At 34.7% G+C, this 13725-nt stretch overlaps 1 long non-coding RNA gene across 2 annotated transcripts; it reads right to left on the bottom strand.

Annotated features, from left to right (window-relative positions):
* Window positions 1-708: 708 nt before the first annotated feature.
* LOC137848425 (uncharacterized) lies at window positions 709-6106 on the bottom strand. 2 transcript variants are annotated; one of them, XR_011091342.1, is made up of 3 exons: window positions 5977-6106; window positions 4206-4288; window positions 709-2489 (listed from the first exon to the last, which is right to left on the bottom strand). It is a non-coding gene; the product is annotated as an uncharacterized lncRNA (long non-coding RNA). The 2 variants fall into 2 exon arrangements; XR_011091343.1 differs by having other exon boundaries at window positions 709-1210.
* Window positions 6107-13725: the final 7619 nt, after the last annotated feature.

Genomic DNA, 13725 nt, shown 5'->3' with positions numbered 1-13725 from the left:
TAAAGTAATACAGAGAAAATAATAATTTACTGGAAAACTGAGAGAACAGCAGGCTCTAAAAAAATACAAAGGAAAGCAACTTGTATAAAAGGTAATTCACTATATCAAAACTTATGAACAGGTGAAATATCAAAAAGTGCTGGGACGAGCAAGTGAAAACACTATTTTAAAAAGTTGTTAATTGAAAAATAAATAGATGGATAAATTAGATTAGATAAATAGATACATTAGATAGATAGATAGAGATAGATAGATATAGAGTTGTTTGAGGACCTAGAGGTAAAACTTTGATCTGTGGCAACTCAGATACATTGTGTGGAAAAGATGCACTTTAATACGCTGCACTCTGGGCATTTTGGCAGGCAGCTCTAAATAAAGTAGAGATAGAATTACTCCTGCTCTACAGCTGGCACACGGGGCATGTCAAAAAGGTAAATTAAAGTTCGTGTTTCTTCATGCTCCACAGTTCTTTTGATCCACGTGCAGGGATGGAAAGCCTGTCAGCCCAGCAGCACTGCTCAGGTAGGGTTGGGGCACTGCCCCTTGTCAGCACCACCCACCTCACGGGAAGTTGACTGGCAATGCTTGCAATACAAGCAGCTTTCTCACTCACTCTACCTTGCCTTCTGATCCAGCACCTTGACACTGCTCAGGAGCAACATGAAAATTACTTAAAACCTTGGTTAGAAGTGTATGTTCAAGAAACTTCTACACAAGAAATTCACCCAGATCAGCCTGAAAGCCACTGAGTGCCACTGTAACACCCAGGATTTCCTAGGCTCAAGTCCCATGTTTTAGCAGCATATTGTGGCTTAAAACTAAATTGAAAACAAGCAAGAAAAAAATCTGAGGCACACAAAGGGTAAGTAACTGCCTTGGGCTGCTGCAGTGAGTAAACTAAGGTACTGTGGGTACTTCCTGTGCCAGTTTGGGTCTGGTGTTCTGCTCTGCAATCCTTTATCTCATATTATGGCAACCTCTCCCAGAGTTTTAATGTCCATTAAAATAAGGAATCTCTTCATTGTCTTCTGCAGAGCTGGAATTGCCTTTTGTTTGTTTGTTTGTTTGTTTTTCCACATGAAACTTCCTAAATACTCAAAATGAGACAATAAATGAGACAATAAATGAGACAGTAATATCTTCCATGGAAGATGGGTTCCACAGATGGATATATTCTTCTACTGCCTGGCATGAATTTCAGCACAAGCAGCTGCAAAGAGGAAAGTAACATTAACCCCATATGCCAGGCAAAGGGGTTGAGGCTTTACATAGTACTCCCGCAGACCAGGGACAGGAATAAGTGCCAAGTGACCTTGGTTCCCACCATATTTCTGAACTTGTTTTATTGCAGAGCATAACCTCTATGAGTCTCAGTTCTCCCACTTGAAAAAGTGAGATAATTACACCTCTGTACTGCACAGTGACTGTGTGAAGCTTAAATTAATAATGTTTGCTGAGCATTGTGTAAGTACAAAAAATTATATAGGCTGCTCAGCATCAAAAAAGGGTCCAGAGTCCAAGATTTTATGGCTCTCGGCCCCATATACAATCCACAACGCTTTCCACTCAGGCAGTTGCATCACATAAATGTAAGACTTTAATTTTTTACAACTTAGTATGTGAAATGTCCTAGGCAGGAATTCATTCCAGAATTGACATATATAAAAATAAATAAATCTTATTAAAGAAGAAAATTATGTTATAACAAAGCAACATTCATAGCTAATATTTTGAGCAGTCTAACTACTGATACCTTTTTTTTTCTGTGAGGATGAAGAATTTTTCTCTAGCAGTTCTATTTCTCAAGTGAATTGTTTTTGTGTATTTTTTTCTTCCCAAAACATTGAAAAAGAATAAACCTGATAAAAATGATAAATCTTATAAATATGTAATAGATGGAAGCATATTTATTTACAGAGCAACTCTGTGAATGTATCACTTCTCCCCCTTTTTTTTTCCTTCTGTAAGTCCAATAAATGTCATTTTTTATTGAGTGAAAAAAGGAAAGAGTACAAGTTGTGTTTTTTTTTTTCTTGTTGTTTTTTTGTGTATTTTTTTTATGTGTGTGTGAGTTTTTATTTGTGGAATCACTTGATACATAAATACATAAATAAATAAATGAAAAATCATAAACTATCTTTAACTTCAAAGTGTACCGTGATAAAGAGGATGTAAACACCGTAAAAACAGTAACTTCTTGGCCCATTAATTTAGAAAACTCTTTGGGAAGTATTAAGAACAATAATAATTTGGCAGATTAAACTGATTCACAGCTAAGGGGAGGGACTGAAGACAGATTTAGTACTATACAACAACATGGTATAACCACTTGTTGTTTCCACATGCCTTCTCTTACAGCATCATCCAATGAAGAGTAATTGTTCTCTGTTACACAGTTTAAGAGCTGGCAAGACACTTCTTAATTTCCCTTCCAGTCATGCTGAGAGTGTATCTCTCCAAAACATATCCAGTTCTTTCCTTTCCTGGGGCTGGGTAACGGAGAGAAATCCTGAGTACATTTAAATAAAACTCTCCTTGAAAACAATAATTTAAAACATCTCTTCTGCAATATATTTTCCATCCCACTGTTTTCCAGTGTAATTTACAAATGTGAGAAACACAGCAAAAAAAATTCCTTTGGAAAAAATTAACTTCATATTTTAGTATTTCTGCTAAAGAATGGAATTCTGCTAAAGGAAGAATGCCCTGAAGATGATATTCCAGTCTGAACTTCGCCCAAACTCTACAATATTCACAGCCAGTTTTTACTCTGTCTACTTGTCTGTGGTACATCAATACACGATAATGATTTTTGAATAAAAGTTGTCCTTTCTTGGTTGTTTTGTTTTGTTTAATTGTGTAGGTCAGGATGATGTTTGGGCACTATTTCCCACCACCACCACCAATAACACCAATATTAACAGTTTAAATTCTTAATGTTATTAGCTCTCTGAAATAGACAAAGCTAAGTTTTTGCATTGGGCAGGCCAATATTTCCTCAGAATTAAAGTCATGAACCTACACCTGTAGTGTTACAATGTATAAAGATTTTTTTTTAGCTAGGACACCTTCCCTACAAAAGTCCTTGACAGTTTTGTAGGATCTAGTTTTTCTTTCTTTCATTCAAAAATAAAATACTCCAGCTGGCAAACAATACTGTTACTAATACTAGTGAACCTTAATGTTTATTTTTAAAGAAAAATGCACAAAAACAAGGACCATTATGTTACCCTGAACCTTGCTATTTCACCAATAGCTTTTTATATGCATTGATAGCTGCTAGTGGAAAGCAATAGTTAATTTAAAAATAAGGATGTAAAAATACACACAACTTGGCTTGAACAAAGTTTTTTTCACTTCACAAAAGGAAGGAAGGTTTTGTTAACTCTGACAGATTTTATCCAGATTATCCTTGGTGGTGACAGTACTATTATTTTAGAAGCTTTAAGAAAGGGATCTAATATAAAGTGAAACATTTCTTCTCCCTTTGAGCCAATCAGACTTTCCAAAGATATCAAATGGAATTTGATTCAGCTTGCTGTAGTAAAGTCATTAAGAGGAGTATCTGTCACATTTCTGGTTATAAACAATAAATATGATACAAATATGTTTAACTTTACATTTCTGTTTGCCTCATAAGCCATGCTGGAAAAACGTAAACTACAAAATGTACACAATTTTTACTTCAGCCTTTACATTCCAGTTGGACAGTGGATTAACCTACTTCCCACAAGGTAACTATCCTTTAAGAGGAAAAATGACCTCTTTCTGAAGTACTGAGGTGGAAGAACTGTGTAAGAGTTATCTGATTAACCAGGTGTTTTACTGGGAATATATTTCATCAACTGAAGAGACGGAATGAAATTCAAAACTCCTAATTAGATTTTTTTTTTTCTGGAACATCTCATATTTCCTCCCAAAACAAACACATTTCAACACTGAAAGGAGGCTGTAAATTATTGTGATAATGTCACAATAAAATAAAAGTCACATACTTGAAATCAGCTTGGTGAAAATAAAAGGAAGTGCCAGATACAGAAGTATCTGACATGTTGTGCACATCACTCTATTAGTCCCAGGGAGACTGTATCTTTAAATGAGAGAGTGTTTCAGTTTCCGTGCATTGTCTGGTTCCTGTCTCTTTCCACATTCCATATGTCAACTCTGTAACTATTACTTGAGCTAATCTGAAAGAAATAACCTACCTATTCACGAGAAGTCTGAACATTTCACTTAAGATTACATTTCTTCCTTTCCATGTCAGGAGCGATAAGGAGAACCCAATACCCTGAGCAGAGAAATGATAATTCAAAGAGAAAGAAAATACTCTTGACATTTTAACAATAACAAGTTATTAATATAATTCACTCCAGTTGAAAGAAAGTGGAATACATTTACAATGCAACTGAATAAAGGTTAAGTGTATTTTGTGTTTTGCTCTGCATTAGATATAAATATCTGTCATATCAAATCCTAGACTAGTTGTAAGCACCCTCTTAAAATCTATGTTTCTAGCAGAAAGGAAAGCATTTTTAAATACCCTTTCTATGAATGATAAAACCCAAAGTAAGTAGACCTCATATGGAATAGCTCAAGAAAAGCCAGCATAGCTATTCTTGGCAGAGTTATTCACACTCTGGGAACATCACTACCTCCTTAAAATAGTTGATATTATTATATCAAGATACAGCACCCCTGCATAAGCTCAGTTAGGATCAGTTCCCCAAAATGAATGTAAAGCAGGTCTTTGTCTTCCTCTTAGTTGCTTATTTCATGCTATCCCTTCCTTATTCTCTATGAAAACCATACATATTTACACATGAAAATATTTAACCAAGAAAAATATCACCATAAATTTGTTTATAAGAAATTTTTATAAGGCACATGAAGTAGTTACCTGTTGTATTAAAAAATTAATTAATTAATTAATTAATTAATTAACTAACATTTTTAGTAACAAATCAAATGCCGTTCTCTCTCTCTCCTTTTAGATTATAATGGTAGTTTAGCTGAAGGAAACCTTGTCTTTCTTAAATTTGGAGTTAAATTTTGAAGCCACCAGACTTGTTGGCTCCTTCTTCGGACACTTCCAAGCCAACATGTGAAAAGTCATTTGAAATATCATTTGCTTCTCTAACTTCTTACTGTAAAATACAAGATAAATATTAGTCTACCAAAGGAAAGGGAAGAAATGGGCCGGCTCCACCTCCCACTTTCTTTTTTAATTGGCCACTAATGTTATAAACTTTCTGCTCTGAAGTTTGGAGATATGAGTTGTCATCACTAGCAACAGTCTTATTATCTGGACAAAATAATTGCTCTAGCTTTGGGGGACTTTACTTCATTCAGTAGCTGCAGATTCAAAAGCACACTGAAGATGCATACTTCAGGCAGAAATGTACTTCAGTCAAGGACCATGCTACACTTGTTACTATTTGCTTTACAAAAAGTCAGAAATACATATAAGGTTGCCTACACACAAACCATCCTCCATATGTTTGCTCCCTAAATCCCAATCATCCACTAACAAATGAGTGGCTGTAACAGAAGAAAGGGTATTTGACAGTTGCATTTCTCTCTCTCTAGCATGCTTTCCCCCTTTTTTTCCACTCAAAAGATAAAGCACTTCAGCAAAAGTGTGTGGAAAGAATGCTTTACTAAAAGTGGGAGTCCTCAGAGTCAGAACAAGAATGGGTATTTATGGAAGATGTTCTTATGAATACAGAAATATCCATCCACTTTAAGGAACAAAACTGAGAAAGTTGAAGAAGCAATAAGAAGTGATACAGAAAAAAAAAAAAAAAAAAAAAAAAAGAGGAAAGAAAAAGTTGAGTTCAGCTGAAAAACCCATGCATTATAAAAGTATGCAAATGTAATTAGAAAAATGTTTAGTCTGAGAATAGATTTTTTTATTATTATTATTTTGAATTAGAAAGGCTATTCCAACACCAATAACACATATACATGTTTGCTTACCGTACTGCTGCAAGCAAATATATCGGCACAGTAAGTTGAAAGTTATATTTAAGTAGGTAAGAAAGGCAGCCAGATCCACTAAGGACAGATGTAGCCTGTGTACTGTAGCTCTGAGTAAAGGGGAAACTTGTAACAGTGCCGACATTTGCAAGGCTTTAAAAGTCACCAGTTCTGTTAAGAAAACATCTGCAGAAGCCAGCTGCACATGGACAATGCCAAAGAGTAAGGAGAAAACAAGCCAATAAATTTTTCTTTTTAAATCTAAGATGACAGGCTCAAAGGCTGCTGAACAGCCATTTTTTTGCTGGGAGAAACACACATAAAACTTCTGCAAGGAGAGTAAAAGAGGAAGGTGGAATGAATACAGAATCTACCAACGTGAATGGAAACTATACTCATGGGCAGAACAACTTCAGTAGGAAATGCGACCATGGAATTAAAATAGACACCAACTTAAAGAAACAACTTGCAGCGCTATACCTGCCTCTGCCGCTCTCTACAAAGTAGAAAACAAAGATTAAAACCAAATCCATCTCACTTCTCTACCACAAAGGAGGAACAGCTTCCCTGCAAAAACAGCAGCTTTCCTGTATGGATGGTACAGTACAGGGAGAGGTATACCAGAGAAGGCAGTGCGAAAAGGTTGGCTTAGGCATTCTGTACTCTGCAGGGGTACTGCCACAGGGAGTGTTCTCTGTACACATCTGCCTAACCTCAAATGAGGTATTAAGCCCTGGTTTTGTTAAAAGTCCTACACCTTAAAAAATAATCACATACCTACTAACAGACGTTAAGCAGTTGTAGCTAAGGCAACATGTCTGGGGTGGGGTGTGTGTGGTATTTGCTTACAAAGAGAATGCCCCAGCAAGGTGGCAATTCAAGTCTTTCTTTCCATGAAGACTGAGGGAATGACCTCAGTTTCCTGCCCTCTTGTCTGGAGACCCTAGCTTTTGGTCTAAGTAACTAGGTTACAACCATATTGTGAAATTACATTGAACTCTTCTGGATGGAAAAAAAAAATCACTAGGAAGAAAGTATTTCTTCAAAAATGAGTATATAAAAAACGCACAACTTTAGTTTTTACAAAATAATAGTAGAGCTCTATTATTGTTTCCTATTCTAAAGAAACTTCATGTTCTGTGAGAGCCAAGCAATTACTTACTATAATTATTTTACAATACTTTTTCTTTAAAGAACCATTTTGAGATCAAATGCAAAAACATCAATACAAATTGTTTAAAGTATATTTACTACTCACAGAACTTTCCATTGCATGAACTAATATCTTATTGCATTACATTCCAAGATACATATTGTGGAAAGCTATGCCATTCTAAAAATATTTAAAGTTTAAAAGTAAAACCACAAAGTGTTTTTCTGAATGGGAGAAAGGGATTGGAAGTCATTGTACAAAGCCAGTGTATTATAACAGGAAGGTTTGTAAGTGACATGTGGTTTGTAACTATTTTAAGTAATGAAATTGAAATTGATTTAAAAAAAATAAAAAATAAAAAAACAAACAAACAAACAAACAAAAACTCCAGTTGCTATTGTTTCATAAGGACAATTAGGAAGATGAAAATTATGTTTCATGAGATTTTTAGAATGTTCCTTATACAGAAAGAACAGAGATGAGAGAAACAGGAAAACAATGTTCATATTTTCATAAGCTGATTTTTTATTTAAACACAGACTTTCCAAATTAGAACCTTTCCATTCTTTTTTTTTTTTTTTTTTTAGGAAGTGTCAAGATATTCAGATGATAGAAACTCAGAAGGCTGAACTATTTTTGCATTGTCAAAACAACATACTTTGTTGAAAACATATTGATATGAAAGTTTTCTAAAGCTAGCCACTCAAACTCAGATATAGCACACTTGCTTTCAAAACTGAAATTAGAGGACAGTATCTTACTCTCGGTATTGTTTGTGATCTTTCAGTCCTTTACAGGTCACAAATACTTGATCATGTTAATTCTTTTAGACTTCCAAAAAGAATCCTACCAGATGTCTGTATTTTGTATAAGGGTTGAAACAGTGATACCACATTAGAGTACAGGCAGTGGCCAAGAACAGAACACAAAACAGGAATGAAATGTTTCTTGTTGTAGCTCTTTGTAAAGCATTTGTTGACTTTTTTTTTGACAAGTTACCTCTGAGGCAAAATAGAGCAAAACCATGAATACTACAAGCTTGTCATTGTTTCAAATCACCAAAAGCCCAAACAATTGCACTGAAAGTGTTTCATAATTTGTTAAAGATGTTTTACATGAGTCACCACTAACCAAAGACAACATACTGCCACTAATGACTTTAACACTAACTGGAGTTATATATTATTACTGCTAACCATAGTGTCATCTCATTTGCTAGGAGGTAGCCTGCGTAGGTTCATCCAGGAAACATCTAACAAAAACAGTCTGGGTTCTCCCAGAAAGAGTACACAATTTTATTTTAGGGTGTCTGTACAACAGTTAGGATGTGGTAACTCAGGCTAGTATATCATTGCTCACTTTAAACTGGGTAATGAAACAGCTGTATGGCATTAACAGCTAGCAAAAAAGGAGCTAAAAATATACTTTTATATGCAGGGACAAGTCTGTACTTTCCCACATGATGTTAGAGCTAACCTTCTTGAAGGTGGCTAACTATAAAATAGCCTGCTGTCTACAAGAGAGCACAGCTCACTGTTGTGGAAATATACTCTACAGGCTTCCTTTCCTTTAGAACTTTTCTAAGACAATTGCTTACCTTAAAAATAATCAAAGAAATCCTAGATGATTACAGTCACTATGCATACACCTTCTCTCCTTGCAAAAATATCTTGCCATGGTTATCAAAGAGAATGTGGACTAACATCATTGATGATAATAAACGTACTAGAAACAATTGCTGACAATTTTAGTAATAGGGTTTTTTTTGCAAATTTCTAGAGGGGGCAATTCTGTACGAGATATGAAACTAGCAAGAAAGTGAGTTGCAGGGATCAAAATAGATTTGCCTATTTTGCCTATCTATAGCATTTTTCCTTTTCCATTTCAACTGTACATGCCTTTTTTCTCTCTCAGTTCCTTCATATCTATTTCCATTTCCCTTGGTAATGCTACAAAAACTTCCATAATCTGTGAGTAGTCCCATTAAAACTGGAGTATAATAACAATGGGACAATTAGCAGTTTATTTTCTACTTCATAACAACAGTGTGTAAAAGACAAAGAATCTTTGTAAAATTCACAAATGAACTTGTTTGCATACCAAATTAAATTGTATAGTGTATTTCCAATATTGCAAGCAAACTAAGGTGCCTTATGAAACATCCGTGATTATTGAATGAATCCCTAGAGATATTCCTGCACAAAATGTATGTCAAAACAGTCCTTTCAAACAGAAAGCAAGTTCTGTCACATCATTGGATGCAGGCAGCATGTACAAATAGAAGGGTAATTAATTTTAAGAATCTCATTTAATTCCCAGTTCAGAGAATCACTTTTTAGGCAACATAGCACTTGTAAGGTAATATTCATTTAAAACAATGATATGTAATCTGAGATACTTAAACTTTTGTTTCCATTGATTATTGTTATGTCATAGCACATATAAATTTTTTTGTTTGTGCAGACCTTCACACCATAAATAATGTCATAAAAAATAAAAGCATTTTAAAGTGGATAAAATGTTTTTTTTTTCCTTAATTATTAACCTTTTACACTTGGGAAATAGTTAAATTGAAAATTACTATGAACAACTCTAACAAGGGTTTTGTTGTTATTGTTGGGGGCTGGGGAAAATTTTTATTCAGTGGTTCTTTGAAAACCAAACACTGAACTTGTACAAAAAAGCATATGTCCAAATGGTAGTAATGTCTCCTCATATTGTCCAGCAGTAGATTTCTCCCACCTATAATACCAACTTTTGTTATTATACTAATACAGTACATTAAAATAATGAAGTAAATAATAAAATAGTTAAGTAAATAATATTACTTCATTTATACACAGGCCTATCTATATATGTATATATAGGTCCTGATGTTTCACTATCATAGCTTTGGATAACTTGCATGTTTCAGGATAGAGAGGGCAATACAAGGCATATGAATACTCTGCTTGTGATAGCCTACTGTGATATCTGGGATAAATTGTGGTAAATCTTATGACTGACAGACTTCAGTAACTTATAGGGCACAGGGCATGGGGTGGTGTGGGGGGAGGGTGTGTGATTCTTCATAAAATCAAGGGAAGCACTGAACTATGTATTAATACCCAAATCTTAAAGCTGTCATGGGCTGTTTTCTGTTAACATCAGTACTCAACAATAAATAGATGTTACAGTTTATTTAAAAATAAATAAATAAAGGATAGTGAACAAAACTAGAGAAAAGCAGCATGCCACAGAGAAAATCCATGGGGTAGCAATGTTTTGTTGCTATGTGTAATTCTGGATATGTCTTAAAAAGGAGAAAATGTAGCTAGAAATTAAGAAAGACCAACACAGAATATCATGAATATCACAGAATATCAAAAGTACAATAGAAGGAAGGAAGGAAGGAAGGAAGGAAGGAAGGAAGGAAGGAAGGAAGGAAGGAAGGAAGGAAGGAAGGAAGGAAGGAAGGAAGGAAGGAAGGAAGGAAGGAAGGAAGGAAGGAAGGAAGGAAGGACGGACGGACCTGCAAGGTCAAATGAGAACCAAGCAAAAGTCCAGTATATTTTAAGAATTCCATAAACTGAATTTGAGATCTACAGTCATAAACTAAGAAGGAGGTTACAAGACACCAAATCTAGGTGCCTTTCTGGAAAAAAAAAAAAAAAAAAGTTCTTGTTTTCTGTTGATATTTGATAGATTTTCCTTTTATATACAACTTACTAACTATAGATAAAGCAATCACACTGAAAACAAAGCAAACAAACAAATAGAAAATAATTACTTTCCTGCTTGAAAACAGCAGCCCCAGTATTATGCAATTTAGTACACTGACGTCACCCCTCAAAACAACTTTCTTGCTCCACTTTGTACAGATTATTGTTAATAATCAAGGTATCTCATTCTCTCTTTCTCCAGCTTTTTTAGTCAGCTATTTTGGATTCTGTCAATGACAAACTCCAGCCATCTTTCAGCTCTAGTTAAGCCCTGTTAGTTATATGGATTTAATATATAACCTTTTCAAAAGCAATGTGTTGTAAACATTCTTCCAAAGCATTGGCTGCTAATGAAATATCAGCTCTTTCACATTAAGTTATATTATATTATGATGATGCTTTATCTCTTAACAATGTAACTCTCTTCTGAGAGATCAAGGATGTTGCCAATCCCTTGCCATTTAATCAAATTCTGAATACCTTCGTTTTTGTTTTTTTGTTTGTTTGTTTGTTTGTTTTGTTTTTTGTTTTTTGTTTTTTTTCTGGCTCCTATTCATTAGTTTGGCATTGCACACAGTCCTGTTTAACTCCTGGGTGTTTTGTACAGTCTGACAGACCATCTTGGCATGATTATGGCTCCTGTATGCACTGGAGTTATTATTGCAGTACTATAATATGTGCTGTCAACTGGGAAATAACAAACCAGCTAACATAAAATAACCGTAATCCTGCACCTTCATTAAAACTGGATTCAGATTGTCACTATCAAAGAGGAGGAAGCATAGGAAAGGATCTAACACCTCACCTATCTGCTGAAAGCTTCAGTTCCTGGTCATCTCAAAGATTTCTTCTTTGGTCTGGAGCTGTGCCTCTTACAACCATAAATATGCAAGCATTTGCTGATAAAGCATCTCATCAGATTTGCAAGGATTACTAAAAGTCTGTTTGTATATCACTGATATTCAATATTATGCAAGCACCAAATCTGGCATTTTTAAAAAAATCAGTGCATATGTATCTCCATTAGCCTGTATGGTTTGGAAATGCTGGCAGTTGTGTTCTCACCATTTTACAGCTGGTGATGACATTGCCTGAGCTACTTCAATGAAATGTTCAGAAGATAATTTTATCCAGCCATAATGTATAACTGCTCTACACAGTCACCCTCTAGTAAAGTTATTTTGTTTGAGCAGCTTCTGGCAATACTTCTTTGGGAGTTGCTTTGAAAGGAAAGAGAAGTGGCTTTTTCTTCTTTTGCCTTTTTTTTTTTTAATACTAAACATCTCCTGTCCTATTTCGGGCACAAAGGTGGAAAGATTAAACACTTTACTAATAAAACATACTTCTACCTCTCCACCAGTACCCAAGATCTCCACCAGAAATCCTGGATTAACTGCTTGTCCAAAATCCAGCAGCCTATAAAATAAATGGTTCAAATACAGTTACTGTGCTGTTTGTAGAAATATCTATCAGGTGGTTTCAGAAAATTTCTATATGCCACGGGTCCATTTCATTAAAGGAGGATCTATGTGCCACATGAGAGAAACAACAGTTCCCTGCAGCATCTCACTAATAGAACAGTCACCAAGGTGTCTGTTAAAGACTCGTGAACACTGTGGCAAAAGAGAATGATAGTATGACCTCCCAAAAGGTCTGAAAGACATATCAAAGGCGCCTGAGCTGATGGTGTGGATTGACTGAAAAAGCAGAAATCCAAACAAAGCTCAAAAGGCACTTTCAGTTTCAGACCTTTCCTTATGGTTTGTCTGAGAATAGAAGGAAGAATTAGGAACATGTATATTGAATAAAAGCAAAATGGCATTTTTAAAGAGAAATGTCTAATCTTATTGAATACAGTTATAAAATAAAATTGAAAACCTCATTAATTTTTCCCTGATGAGTAAGTAACCACAATTATTTTGTGTATCCAAATGCACCACTTTTTCCAATGAAAACAATGGGCAGTGTCTCTCCTATAATTAGTATTAGTTAAAAGAAGCAGTAGAGTCTGAAGAATAATATTTAATATTTCTATTGCAACATAACAGGAAATACCTTTTAAAATAATAAAAATAAAAAAAAATAAAAAAAAATAAAAAAGGAAGAAGAAGAGGAGTTTTTATAAATTTATTGTACAAGACTGAGGCACACTAAAATTAAAAATTCTTAAGGAAAATCAATACAAGTCTCCTAAAAACATACTTAATTTTTCAAGGGGAATACATAGTTCTGTAGTAAAAATTATTCAATCAGCATGCTCTTCTGTTTTGTTTTGTACCTAAGACACAGTGTTCAGAACTAAATGCATCTTTTGTTTCCGCACTAAAATTATGGTTTCCACTGGAGATAACTCTCCAAATTCTTTTTTCTTCTTTTTTTTTTTTTTTTCAATGATCAGAATTAAGTTAGCAGAAAGTGACATCTGGATGTGGGTTTTTTGATATCTATCTTACACAGTACCTTGCAGATGATGAATATTCAAGAAATCTTCTCCCTCAATTAATCTGTCTCTCACATCATAATCAGAGAAATGGTTTGCATTCTTGACAGGAAATGGACAGAGTCCCAGAAATCCATTGCCTGCCAGAATTTAAACTTCCCACAGTTCAGAGAAGAAATCACTCAAAATTTACTACCAATGCTACAACCAGGTTGCAATAAATGTTACTTTGAATTAGAAGTGCTTTAATTTACCATGACTTTTGCATCTCTAGGCACCCTGTTGGGGTTCCACTGTTAATATTAACTGAAGCAGATAGCTCTTTTGTTACTCATTAATGGTTCTATTCAACAGAAATTGAATTTTCACAGCTGCCAAGCACTGCAGGTTCTTAAGGCTGGGTACTCAGAGAGTTTAATCCTAATGTAACTGATAGAATTTCCTCCTCAGGCCTC

Source organism: Anas acuta, chromosome Z (assembly GCF_963932015.1).
Source record: "Anas acuta chromosome Z, bAnaAcu1.1, whole genome shotgun sequence".
NCBI lineage: Eukaryota > Metazoa > Chordata > Aves > Anseriformes > Anatidae > Anas > Anas acuta.
This window is presented reverse-complemented; position numbering and strand designations above follow the sequence as displayed.